The 15,049-nt window shown below is 38.8% G+C and overlaps 1 pseudogene; it reads right to left on the bottom strand.

Moving 5' to 3' along the window:
• Positions 11,827-14,469, bottom strand: Gm7230 (predicted gene 7230; annotated as a pseudogene).

The raw sequence follows: 15,049 nt of genomic DNA on the forward strand, positions 1-15,049 counted from the left end.
TGAGACATCCAGTAATAGCAAAACTGGAGCTACTGAGGACACACAGGACACTTTATTACACAGTCCAAGTCATGCAGAGGCAGACTCATGTTTACATTCACTGAGATCCACAGATCATGTAGAGTGTGGACTATGTCACTAAGTGACAGAAATATCTAAACAAGACCTGTGCTTCCATTATCTTGAGAATCTATAAACAGATCAAATCCCAAGTATAGGTAATCAAACTCTATCTGAAATCATACATTTCTTTACATATCCACAGTTAATTTACATGGTAAAGATTGAGATTTAAAGGCTCAACAAGACCCAGAAAATATGCCATGCTTTGTTCTTTATTTCCAATAATACAAAAAGTCACTTCACTTTCCAAAAATTAATTAGTAATGAAAAAAATCACGTTAATATTTGAGTTCCAAACCATTATCTCCCTCCCACATTCTCAATTTTTTTCAACTTAATATCCTAGGCTGATGCATCTATTCTACATTATATATTTTTTACTACATTGTTTTTTGTCATTTTACATTGAGGTAGTGGCTGTTAAGGAATCTTATTTACAAATAGCTATTAAATATCTTAGAAACAAATAGTGACTGTGACGGGACATTGTGGTTCAGTGTATAAACTTTTCCTGTACATTCTCTACCCATGTATATTTGGTTGCAGTCTAGAGTCAACAGTGACAATCTGAGTGTTTACTAAATATTATACACTCATGAAACTGTTCCATTGGATTTGGACTGGAAACAAGAAGAGGTTATATAGGCAGTTCATCAGTATGGGGAATGCTATGCTCCATTTTAATTCAGAGTGACACAAACAAGTTTAGTGTTTTGCATTGTATATTTCTGCATTATGTAAAAGTCACTGGTTTTCCTGTGTATGACTGCTGAATCTCTGATAAATTCAGAGTACAGAGACTTTTTATCTAGAGGAATGATAATGGAGCTGTCTTTCATAAGAATACAGAGGAAATTTGTTTTTCAAGTGTGCAAATGAAATTTTCAGTAGTTCAAGTTTGTTAAATCATTTTTGTTTAATAATTATGATTTCCTGTACATTACCGTACATTATTGAGGGTTTCATTGTAGCACATTGACACAAATGTAGCATGTACTTTGCTGGTATCTGTACCTCCAAGGCCCATGTCTGTCACCCATCAGGCCACTGACTCATTCCTCAGTTCAAACCACCTTCTTCTCCCTTCAAGACATTCTTGTCATGCTCAATTTGCAACTCAAGAATGATATTTTTCTTTCAATATTCTGACATAAGCTTCATATTTCCTTTATTCCTTTATGCCTCCCCAATTCCTTTATGCCTTTTTAGTCAAATAATTTTTCACTTTCTTCAGATTTTTACTTTAAATCTATTCATTTATTTTATTTCTATGCATGTTTTATTAATAATTATTGCTTATTTTAATTCTTTGTATTTCAAATGTTATCCTCATTCCAAGTTTCCCCTTCAAACCTCCACATAACAATTCCCTCCCTTCTGATTTTATGAGGGTGTATGCCCACCCATTCTGCCACCTTACTGCTCTAAATTTTCTTAAGGAATGGCATCAAGCCTTCACAGAACTTAGTTCCTCCCCTCCCGTTGATGCTGGATAAGGCCCACCACTGTTAAATATGCAGCTGGAGGCATGGGTCTCTCCATGTGTATTCTTTGGTTGGTGATTTAGTTCCTGTGAGTTCTGGGGTGTCTAGTTGGTTGATATCATTGCTCTTCCTATCGGGTTGTAAACCCCTTCACCTCCTTTGGTATTTATTAATCTCCCCCACTGGAGTTCCTGTACTCATCCAATGGTTGCCTGCAAACATTTGGAACTGTATCTGTCAGGTTCTCATTGTGTCTTTCAGAAGACATCCATAACAGTTTCCTGTAAGCAAGCACTTCTTGACATCAGCAATAGTGACTGGGATTGTTGACTGCATATGGAATGGATCCCCAGGTCGGAGAGTCTCTGGATGGCCTTTCCTTCAGTTTCTGCTCTACTCTTTTCACTGCATTTCCTTTAGACAGAAGAAATTCTGGGCTAAATTTTGAGAAGGGGTGGGGGTGAATCCAACCCTCAACTGGTGGCCATTCCTAACCTCTGGATTTGGTCTCTACTGATCTCTCCCCTTGGTTGGGCATTTCAGCTAATGTCATCACAGTTTTGTCTTGAGAGCCTTTTGCTTTCCTGGCATCAGGGACTTTCTGTTGGCTACCCCCAGTTTCCCACCTCCCCTTGCTACCCACCTCTCTTTAATTTATTGACCCTTCATATATTTCCCCCATCTCCCCTCACACTTGATCCTGCCCCTTTTTTCTTCTCACCTTCTCTCTTTCTCCCAAATCCTTTTCACTCTGTACCTCCTGTGATTATTTTGCTCCCACTACTAGATAGGACTAAAGAATCCACATTTGGTCTTCCTACTTCTTGTGCTTTGCATAGTCTGTGAGTTCTATCATGGGCATTTCAATCTTTTTACATAATACCCACTTATCAGTGAGTATATACCATGTGTGTTCTTTTGTGATTTTGTTAACCTCATTCAGGATGACATTTTCTAGTTCCATCCATTTGCCTGTGAATTTCATGAATCCATTGTTTTTAGTAGCTCTGTAGTACTTCACTGTGAAATGTACCACTTATTCTGTATCTATCCCTCTTTTGAGGGACATCTTGTTTGTTTCCAGCTTCTGGTTGTTATAAATAAGGCTGCTATGAACATAGTGGAGCATGTTTCCTTGTTATTTGTATAGGATGTGTCCTTGTTATATTTAGGAGCATCTTTTGTTTATATGCACAGGACAGCTATGGCAGGGTCCTCAAGTAGGACTACTTCCAATTGCCTGAGGAAGCATCAGAACGATTTCCAGAGTGGTTGTACCTGCTTACAATCTTAGAGAAATGGAGGAGTGTTCCTCATTCTACACATCCTCACCAGTGCCTGCGGTCACCTGAGTATTTGATCTTAGCCATTCTGTCTGGTATGAGGTAGAATCACAGGATCATTTTGATTTGCATTTCCTTGATGACTGAGGATGTTGAACATTTCTTTAGGTGCTTTTTTAAAAATTACGTGTTTATTTCATTTACATTTCCAGTGCTATCACAAAAGTCCCCTGTCTGCTCACCCACTGACTCCCCAACATACCCACTCCCACTTCTTGGCCCTGGTGTCCCGCTGTATTGAGGCAGATAAAGTTTTCAAGACCAATGGGCCTCTCTTTCCACTGATGGCCGACTAGGCCATCTTATGATACATATACAGGTAGAGACGCGAGCTCTGGGGGGTACTCAGTAGTTCATTATTGTTGTTCCACCTATAGGGTTGCAGATTCCACCAACTCCTTGGGTACTTTCTCTAGCTCCTACTTTGGGGCAATGTGATCCATCCAATAGCTTACTGTGAGCATCCACTTCTGTGTTTGCTAGACCCTGGCATAATATCACAAAAGTCAGCTATATATGGGTCCTTTCAGCAAAATCTTGCTAGTGTATGCAATGGTGTCTGCGTTTGGAGGCTGACTATGGGAAGGATCCCCGGAAATGGCAGTCTCTAAATGGTCCATCCTTTCTTCTCAGCTCCAAACTATGTCTCTGGAACTCCTTCCATGGGTGTTTTGTTCCCAATTCTAAGAAGGGGCAAAGTGTCCACACTTTGGTCTTCTTTCTCCTTGAGTTTAATGTGTTTAGCAAATTTTATCTTATATCTTGGGTATTCTAAGTTTGTGGGCTAATATGCACTTATCAGTGAGTACATATTGTGTGAGTTCTTTTGTGATTGGGTTACCTCACTCAGGATATGTACTCCAGGTCCAACCATTTGCCTAGAAATTTCATAAATTCATTTTCTTATTAGCTGTTTAGTACTCCTTTGTATAAATGTACCACATTTTATTTTTCCATTCTTCTGTTGAGGGGCATCTGGGTCTTTCCAGCTTCTGGCAATTATAAATAAGGCTGCTTTGAACATAGTGGAGCATGTGACCTTCTTACCGGTTGGAATATCTTCTGGATATATGCCCAGGAGTGGTATTGCGGGATCCTCTGATAATACTATGTCCAATTTTTTGAGGAACCTCCAGACTGATTTCCAGAGTCATTTCATAAGCTTGTAATCCCACAATGGAGGAGTGTTCCTTTTTCTCCACATCCTCTCCATCATGTGCTGTCACCTGAATTTTTGATCTTAGCCATTCTGACTGGTGTGAGATGGAATCTCGGGGTTGTTTTGATTTGCATTTCGCTGATGATTAAGGATGTTCAACATTTTTTCAGGTGCTTCTCAGCCATTTGGTATTTCTCAGGTGAGAATTCTTTGTTCAGCTGTAAGCCCCATTTTTAATGGGGTTATTTGATTTCATTGAGTCCACCTTCTTGATTATTTATGTATGTTGGATATTAGTCCCCTATCTGATTTTAGATAGGTAAAGATCCTTTCCCAATTTGTTGGTGGCCTTTTTTTCTTACTGAAGGTGTCTTTTGCATTGCAGAAGCTTTGAAATTTTATGGTGTCCCATTTGTCAATTCTAGATCTTACAGCACAATCCATTATTGTTCTATTCAGGAATTTTCCCCCTGTGCTCATGTATTCGAGGCTTTCTCCTTACTTTCTCCTCTTCAAATTTCAGTGTCTCTGGTTTTATGTGGAGTTCCTTAATCCACTTAGATTTGACCTTAGTACAAGGAGATAGGAATGGATCAATTTGCATTCTTCTACATGATAACTACCAGTTTTGCTTGCACCATTTGTTGAAAATGCTGTCTTCTTTTCAACTGGATGGTTTTTGTTCCCTTGCCAAAGATCAAGTGACCATAGGTGTGTGGATTCATTTCTGGGTCTTCAATTCTATTCCATTGGTCTACTTCTCTGTCGATACACCAGTACCATGCAGTTTTTATCACAATTGCTCTCTACTACAGCCTTAAGTCAGGCATGGTGATTCCACCAGAGGTTCTTTTATCCTTGAGAAGAGTTTTTGCTATCCTAGGTTTTTTGTTATCCCAGATGAATTTGCAGAATGTCCTTTTTAATTCGTTGAAAAATTGAGTTGGAATTTTGATGGGGATTGCATTGAATCTGAAGATTGCTTTTCATAATATAGCTATTTTTCCTACACTGATCCTGCCCATCCATGAGCATGGGAGATATTTCCATCTTCTGAAATCTTCTTTAATTTCTTTCTTCAGAGACTTGAAGTTCTTATCATACAGATCTTTCACTTCCTTAGAGTCATGCCAAGATATTTTATATTATTTGTGACTATTGAGAAGAGTGTTGTTTCACTAATTTCTTTCTCAGCCTGTTTATTCTTTGTGTAGAGAAAGGTCATTGACTTGCTTGAGTTAATTTTATATCCAGCTACTTCATTGAAGCTTTTTATCCGGCTTAGGATTTCTCTGTTGGAATTTTTAGGATCACTTATATATACTATCATATCATCTGCAAAAAGTGATATTTTGACTTCTTCCTTTCCTATTTGTGTCCCCTTGATCTCCTTTTGTTGTCGAATTGCTCTGGCTAGGACTTCAAGTACAATGTTGAATAGGTAGGGAGAAAGTGGGCAGCCTTGTCTAGTCCCTGATTTTAGTGGGATTGCTTCCAGCTTCTCACCATTTACTTTGATGTTGGCTACTGGTTTGCTGTAGATTGCTTTTAGCATGTTTATTATGGGCCTTGAATTCCTGATCTTTCAAAGACTTTTATTATAAATGGGTGTACGATTTTGTCATATGCTTTCTCTCCATCTAACAAGTTGATCATGTGTTTTTTTTTTCCTTTGAGTTTGTATATATACTGGATTACATTGATGGATTTCATTTGCATCTCTCGAATGAAACCTACTTGGTCAGGATGGATGATTGTTTTGATGTGTTCTTGGATTCTGTTTCCAAGAACTTTATTGAGGAGTTTTGCATTGATATTCATAAGGGAAATTGGTCTGAAGTTCTCTAACTTTGTTGGGTCTTTTGTGGTTTAGGTATCAGAGTAATTGTGGCTTTATAGAATGAGTTGGGTAGAGTACCTCCTGCTTCTATTTTGTGGAATAGTTTGTGAAGAACTGGGATTAGATCTTCTTTGAAGGTCTGATAGAACTCTGCACTAAATACATCTGGTCTGGGCTTTTTTTTTTTTTTTTTTGATTGGGAGAGTATTAATGACTGCATCTATTTCTTTAGGGAAATAAGCCTGTTTAGATAATTAACCTGATCTTGATTTAACTTTGGTACCTTGTATATGACAAGAAATTTGTACATTTCATCCAGGTTCTCCAATTTTGTTGAGTATCTCCTTTTGTAGAAGGATCTGATGGTGTTTTGGATTTCTTCAGGACCTGTTGTTATGTCTCCCTTTTCATTTCTGATTTTGTTAATTAGTATGCTGTCCCTGTGACCTCTATTTCATCTGGCTAAGGGTTTATCTATCTTGTTGATTTTCTCAAAGAACCAGCTCCTCCTTTGGTTGATTCTTTGAATAGTTCTTCTTGTTTCCACTTGGGTGATTTCACCCCTGAGTGTGATTATTTCCTGCCTTCTACTCCTCTTGTGTGAATTTGCTTCCTTTTTTTTTAAAGAGCTATTAGGTGTGCTGGCAAGCTGCTAGTGTGTGCTCTCTCTAGTTTCTTTTTTGGAGGCACTCAGAGCTATGAGTTTTGCTCTTAGAAATGCTTTCATTGTATCCCATAAGTTTGGGTATTTTGTGGCTTCATTTTCATTAAACTCTAAAAAGCCCTTAATTTCTATCTTTATTCTTTCCTTGACCAAGGTATCACTGAGGAGATTGTTGTTTAGTTCCCACGTGAATGTTGGCTTCCTATTATTTATCTTGTTATTGAAGATCAGCCTTAATCCATGGTGATCTGATAGGATGCATGGGACAATTTCAATATATTTGAATCTATTGAGGCTTTTTTGTGATCAATTTTGAGTTCAATTTTGGAGAAGGTATCATGAGGTGCTGAGAAGAAGGTATATCCTTTGTTTTAGGATAAAATGTTCTGTAGATATCTGTTAGATCCATTTGTTTCTTAACTTCTCTTAGTTTCACTGTGTCCCTGTTTAAGTTCTGTTTCTATGATCTGTCCATTGGTGAAAGTGGTGTGTTGAAGTCTCCCAATATTATTGTGTGAGTTGCTATGTGTGCTTTGAGCTTTAGTAAAGTTTCTTTAATGAATGTGACTGCCCTTGTATTTGGAGCATAGATATTAAGAATTGATAGTTCTTCTTGGAAGATTTTACCTTTGATGAGTATGAAGTGCCCCTCCTTGTCTTTTTTGGTGACTTTGGGTTGGAAGTCGATTTTATTAGATATTAGAATGGCTACTCCAGCTTGTTTCTTCAGACCATTTTCTTGGAAAATTGTTTTCCAGCCTTTCATTCTGAGGTAGTGTCTGTCTTTATCCCTTAGATAGGTTGCCTGTAAGCAGCAAAATGTTGGGTCTAGTTTGTGTAGTCAGTCTGCTAGTCTATGTCTTTTTATTGGGACGTTGAGTCCATTGATATTAAGAGATAGTAAGGAAAAGTAAGTTTGTTTCCTATTTTTTTGTTGTTAGAGTTGGCATTCTGTTCTTGTGGCTGCCTTATTTTAGGTTTGTTGATGGATTACTTTCTTGCTTTTTCTAGGGCGTGTTTTCCATCCTTGTATTGGTTTTTTTTTTTTCTGTTATTATTAAAGGGCTGGGTTTGTGGAAAGATAATTTGTGAATTTGGTTTTCTTGTGGAATACTTTGGTTTCTCTATCTATGGTAATTGAAAGTTTGGCTGGGTATAGTAACCTGGGCTGGCATTTGTGTTCTCTTAGTGTCTGTATAATATCTGTCCAGGATCTTCTGGCTTTCATAGTCTCTGGTGAAAAGTCTGGTGTAATTCTGATAGGCCTCCCTTTATATGTTTCTTGACCTTTTCCCAGACTGCTTTTAATATTCTATCTTTAGTGCATTTGTTGTTCTGATTATTATGTGTTGGGACAAATTTCTTTTCTGGTCCAGTCTATTTGGAGTTTACTAGGCTTCTTGTATGTTCATGGGCATCTCTTTCTTTAGGTTTGGGAACTTTTCTTCTATAATTTTGTTGAAGATATTTGCTGGCTCTTTGAGTTGAGAATCTTCATTCTCATCTACTCCTATTATCTGTAGGGTTGGTCTTCTCATTGTGTCCTGGATTTCCTGGAATTTTGAGTTAGGGTCTTTTTGCATTGTGTATTTTCTTTGATTGTTGTGTCAATGTTCTCTATGGAATCTTTTGCACCTGAGATTCTCTCTTCCATCTCTTGTATTCTGTTGCTGATGCTCACATGTATAGTTCCAGACTTCTTTCCTAGGTTTTCTATCTCCAGCGTTGCCTCACTTTGGGGTTTCTTTATTAGGTCTAGTATGTTTTTTTTTTTTTTTTTCATTTCCATCATCTGTTTGGATGTGTTTTCCTGTTTTTGTATAAGGACTTGCAACTCTTTAGCAGTGTTCTCCTGTATTTCTTTAAGTCTGTTATTAAAGACCTTCTTGATGTCTTCTATCATCATCATGAGATATGCGTTTAAATCCAGGTCTAGGTTTATGGGTGTGTTCGGGTGCCCTGGACTGGATGAGGTGTAATTACTGGGTTCTTATGGTGGTGAGTGGTCATGGATTTTGTAAGTAAGATACTTTCATCTGCCTTTCGCCATCTGGTAAACTCTGGAGTCAGTTGTTATAGTTGTCTCTGGTTAGAGCTTGTTCCTCTCGTGATTCTGCTATTCTGTACCAGCAGACTAAGGAGACTAGCCTTAATCCCAAGGCGTTGTAAGAGATTCCCAAAGTGAAAAATGTCATAGTTGTCCTGCAGTATCACTCCATGTTTCATAATTACTTTGCCCCCAAGCGGACTCATAAGGTGGGCCTTTCTCATAAAGGAGTTTACATAAAATACAAGCACTGCACTATATTGTATATACCATTCCCTACATGCTAACCACTAGTTGATCCAACACCATTGGTTGAAAATGCAGTCTTGTTATTTCCACTGGATGGGTTTTACTTCATTGTCAAAGATTATGTGACCATAGATATGTGGGTTCATTCCTGCATCTTCTGTTTTACTCCATTGATCTACCTGTATGTTGCTATACCACTAGCATGCAGTTTTTATCACAATTGCTCTGTAGTACAGCTTAAGGTTAGGGATGGTGATTCTCACAGAAGTTCTTTTATTGCTGAGAATATTTTTTGAGATCCTGCATTTTTTAGTTATTCCATATAAATTCGCAAATTGCTCTAACTCTATGAAGAATTAAGTTGGAATTTTGGTGGGGATTGCACTGAAACTGTAGATTGCTTTTGGCAAGATGGCCATTTTTACTTTATTAGTCCTGTCAATTCATGAGCATGGGAGATCTTTCCAACTTCTGAGATCTTCTTTGATTTCTTTCTGCAGAGACTTGAAGTTCTTGTCATACATATCTTTCACTTCCTTGGTTAGAGCCACATCAAGGTATGTTATATTATTTGTGAGTATTGTGAAGGATATCATTTTCCTAATTTTTTTCTTAGCCCGGTTATCCCTCAAGTAGTGGAAATCTACTGATTTGTTTGAGTTGATTTTATATCCAGCCACATTGTTGAAGTTGTTTTTCAGGTTTAGGAGTTCTCTGGTGGGATTTTGGGGTCACTTACGTATACTATCATATCATCTCCATATACTGATATTTTGACTTCTTCCTCTCTATTTTTTCCCTTTCACCTCCTTTTGTTATCAAATTGCTCTGGCTAGGATTTCAAGTACTATATTGAAATGGTAGGGAAAGAGTGGGCTGCCTTATCTAGTTTCCGATTTTAGTGGGATTTTTCCAAGTTTCTCTCCATTTAGTTTGTTGTTGTCTTCTGGTTTGCTATATTTTGCTTTTGTTATGTTTAGGTATGGGTTTTGAACTCCTGATCTTTCCAAGACTTTTAGAATGAAGGGATGCTGAATTCTGTCAAATACTTTGTCAGCTTTGAATGAGATGATCATGTGTTTTTTTTTCCTTTGCTTTTATTTATATAGTGGGTTACATTGATTTCTGTATATTGAACCATCCCTTCATTCCTGGGATAAATCATACTTCATCATGATGGTTGATTGTTTTGTTATGTTCTTACAGTCTGTGAGAATTTTATTTAGTATTTTTGCATCAATGTTCATAAGGGAAATTGGCCTGAAGTTATCTTGTTTTTTTGCATCTTTGTAAGGTTTAGGTATAAGTGTAATTGTTGCTTCATAAAATGAATTGAATAGTGTCCTTCTGTTTCTATTTTGTGAAATAGTTAGAACAGAATTGGTATTAGCTCTTCTTAGAAAGTCTGATAGAACTCTGCACTAAACACATTTGGTCTTGGGCTTTTTTCAGTTGGGAAACTATTAATCATTGCTTCTATTTCTTTAGAAGTTATGGGGCTGTTTAGATGGCTTATCTGATCCTTATTTAACTTTGGTACCTGCTATGTGCCTAGAAAATTGTCCATTTCATCCATATTTTCCATTTTGCTGAGTATAGGCTTTTGTATTAGGATCTGATAATTTTTAGGATTTCCATGGTTTCTGTTGTTATGTCTCCACTTTCAGTTATAATTTTATTAATTTGGATACTGTCTCCATGTCCTCTCATCTCTCTGGCTAAGGGTTTATCTATATTGTTGATTTTTCTCAATGAACCAGCTCTTGGTTTTATGGATTCTTTGTATTGGTCTGGTGTGATGTGATATCCAGGACTTGCTATAATGGGAGAACTAGGCTCTGATGATGCCAAGTAAACTTGGTTTCTGATGCTTATGTTCTTGATCTTGCCTCTCTCCATCTGGGTATCTCTAGTGCTACCTGCACTCAATGTCTCTGACGAGAGCTTGTCCATCTTGTTTTTCTGTTTGTATCAGAGCTCCTCAGAGTCCAGCTGTCTCTGTGATCCATTGATCCTGAAATTCTGCATGTAAGAGTGCCTAGGAGTCAAGGTGCCTCTAGGATCCTGAAATCCTGGCATGATCAAACTCCAAAGAACCTGTGATCCTATGATCATGGGTGTATTAGAACACCTGGGTATCCAGCATCCTCTGGGTGTTGTGTGGTTGGGTGCAGACCTAGCACCCGAAATCTACTCAGGGCAATGGCTAAGACAGGAAAGCACCAGTTTCTTTTGATCTCCCAGAGGGGTGTGTCTTTAATACCAGCACTCAGAACCCAGAATATGGTAGGTCTATGAGTTCTAGGACAACTTGTGATACAGAGAGAAACAAGCTAGCCAAACCAACATGGTAAGACTGTATATAAACAAAAAAGGAAACATAGATACAGGGTCAGGAAAATGGCTCACTGGATAACAGCACTTACTCTTATTGCAGATAACTTTGGTTCAATTCCCAGCATTCACTTAAAGGTATACAAGGATCTGGAACTCCTAGACCATGACGACCTTGAACTCACTGACTACAGCTGCCTCTGCCTCCTGAGTGCTGGGATTAAAGCCTGCACCATCATGCCTGAGCCACCATAGTTACTAAAATTGTTAAAGTGAATACCTCACGACTTGGAAAATGTCAGGATGTGACAAACTGGTATCTGGTGTGCAACAGGAGGAAAACTGAAACACACAGCCTTTTAGAACAAAATCTAGTAACTTCTTAAAAATGTAAAACATGGATTTTAGAGAGGGTTCAGCGTGTAAGTCCATATTCTGCTATGGTAGAGGACCAGGGTTCCATTTCCAGGAAACAGACTGCTTCATACCCATATGTATCTCCTGTTCCAGGAATCCAATGCATTTGGAGGGGGGTCTCTCATAGGCACTAGTTATGCACTTAGCATTCATATATATGTGCAGTCGAAATACTGGATCTGTTAATGTATGACTTGCCACGTTTAGTACATGTAAAAGTGTCTCTCCTGTGTGAACTCGCTGATGAGCAACAAGGAAGCAGTTGTCCTTGAAGGTTTTGCAACACTCACTTCACCTGAAATGCTTCTTTCCAGAGTGAATTCTGAAATGCTTAACTAGAAAGGTTTTTTGGCTGAAGGACATCCCACACCCCCTGCACTGAAAAGGCTTTTTTCCAGTGTGTATCATCCGGTGTTGATTGAGGTGGGATGAGCTAGTAAAAGTTTTTTGCCACTGTCGCTGCGTATGCAGTTCTTCTTCTCACTCTGAATGGCCTCTCTACTCTCAGTGTTGTGGGGGCATCCCCAATAGTGTAAGTCACTTGATGCCTTAGAAGACCCGAGGAGGTCTGGAAGATCCTCACACTGTCCATGCATAGCAAGGGTGTCTCAGCACAGCACAGCATGTGCTGTTGCAGTGTGGATGGACTGGCACCTTCTGCAGATGGACTCTGCTCAAAGGGTGACATTTCACTCTCCTCTTTGATCCAACAACCTGGACACAGAGAAGTCCTGATGAGTGGCATGTAGACTATCAAGTGACAGACAGACCGACAGACGGAGAGACAGCATCTATTACTAATGATGATCTGAGGTTTCCCACTGAACAAAGGGGCTAGGGTCCAATACCATGCTGAATTTGTCAATATCTTATGTTGTATGGACCTTAGGAACAGCAAAAACACAAGCATGAAATAAGTGATAGGGAGGAGTGCTAGGTACAGTAACAAACTCTTTCCTCGCCAATAGCTTTCTGCAATCTTCGTCTACTGGGCATTCAAGACACAGTACAGAAAGCTGTGTATAGCTGTATGGCATGGTACCTAAAGAACCTGAATTTAAATACTTCCAAGGTATAGTGCATGGTTGATGAATTATAATCCAACATGCTGCTCTGGTTGGAATACTGACATTCCTATAGTACACACGTTTATCAAAACATTGTTCTACCAACTAGAGTTAGTTGGTAGAACAAGCAGCCATGTTGGAAAGTGACATCTAATTGAGAGGCAGGCAAAGGGATGAACCAGAGAAATATTTGACTAAATGAATCAGCGATGAGACAGGAAAGTGAGTTTACTTCAGAGCAGACAGAGTGTTCAGATGAAGTTTTGATCTGAATATTTTGATAGGCAGCTTGCAGAGAGAACAAGCTAGATACAGGTGAAGACAGAATGAACCAGAGAATGAGAAGCCAGAAGATTAGAACAACTTGCTAGAGTTACGTTGAGACCAAACAGAGCAATTCAGTCACACTGTAAAAGAAGCCAGTTTGAATCAAAGGAGTTTGAGCCAAAATAGCTGAGTTGACCATCCTGCCAGTGTTCAGAAATAAGGTAGAACAGGTTAGCTTATTCAATAGTAAGTCTCGGGGGTTGAAACCACTCTAGTCCTTGATTAGATTGCACATATGCTAGAAGCTTCCAAGACTAGGCCTTGGTTACCAGTTAGAAAATCACTGCCTCTGAGATGACAATTACATCTGGAAAATAAGAGTTACATTTAGAGTGCACACCATCACAATACAGGAACAGCTGTGTATCACAGGGTTGCAAGGCAACAGGCAAAACATTCAAGACTGACACCCAAGGGGCAGTTCTGGTTCAGAATTAATATCTCCAAACATCAAAAACCACCAAACGCTATGTACCTATAACATACCTGGAGTCAGGAATCTCAATGCAGGCACAGAGGGCTCTCCCCAAGACTCCAGCTGAGTCATGTCATGGATCCCAGAAGGTATAAGTCCTAAAGGACATGATACAAAAAAATGACAGTTCTGTACTAAGTGATGCAACCCATACAGGAGAGAAGAATAAAGCCTAGTGAGAGTAATCCTGTTAAGGGTGTCTTGCAAAAATATAAAATAAAGTAAAATAAAATAAAATAAAATAAACTGAACTTACCAGTGCCAAATTCCTGTTACATTCAAACATAAGGCATGTCACCAGAAGTACTTGAGTCAAAAACATCCCAAATATTTACAGTGTCATCAGGTCACAGGGAATCTGTCAGTGTTAAGTATCCTAACCCCAGACCAGACGTGTTTGTTGAGTCCATTAATTGCAACTCTCAAAAGATGGAGCAAAAAGACCTTGGCAAGTCAGAGGACAGCCAGGTCTACATAGCACATCTAGCACAGGTAGGATTCTAAAGATAGACTGATGTCTCAAACTACACCCAAAAAATTTCTAAATCCAAATTAATTCCTGTGTGCCTTTGCTGCAATTGAGAGAAACAGAGCTGTTGTGAAACTTGACTTGTTTTTAACCTGTATTTTATACTCCAAGACTGTGGGGGAAAGAGTTGGTATTCATAGGCCAGCTTTGAGAAAGATACAGCTCTCTCTAACAAACAAACAAACAAACAAACAAGCAAACAAACAAAACCAAAAAAAAAAAAAAAACCCCAAAAACCAAAGAAAGCCTAGACATGCTCTTAAATGATGGTAGGGTCTTTCCCATCAAAGACATGAGTTTTCAGTTCTCTGACATCACAGTCTGGTGCAGGATTCTTTGAGAGTCATTAAGCAGTGTTCATTCCTCCCAGGAGAAGTACCCAGCCACATCCTCAAAGGATAAATAGTCCTGAACAGTGGAAAAAGTTGAATTTATATGAATCCTCCTTGTCAGGTATTCCTGGTATCCTTATGTCATTCCCACTGAGCTTCCTACCTCAGAGGGTACCAGGCTGTGAACCTATTCTACTGATAGCTAGTCTGTCCTTGAGTTCCCACCGACTACTGTGCTCATCACTCAGCAACAACAGTTGACATAGTGGCTTAATTACTTTTCTATTACTTTGAAGAGACACCATGAACAAGGCAATTTATGATAACAAGGAGTTTATTGGGGCTTACACCTCAGAGGGTCAATCTGTAACCTCCATGTCAGGGAGGATGAATACAGGCACACACAGCATTGGAACAGTTGCTGAGAGCTTACATCCTGATCCATAGTACAGTACCAGGCAGAGAGAGTTAACTGGGAATGGCAAGAGCTTTTGAGACCTACTAGCCCACCCCCAGTGACACACCTCCTCCAACAAGGCTATACATCATTATTATCTCTAAAGTGTTCCACCAATAAGGAACAAGTATGCAAGTCTATGACTATCTGGAGGGTGAGTTCATTGAAACCATCACAGCTGGAGTCAATCAAAGCTAGAAGA

This window comes from Mus musculus, chromosome 7 (genome assembly GCF_000001635.26).
Source record: "Mus musculus strain C57BL/6J chromosome 7, GRCm38.p6 C57BL/6J".
NCBI lineage: Eukaryota > Metazoa > Chordata > Mammalia > Rodentia > Muridae > Mus > Mus musculus.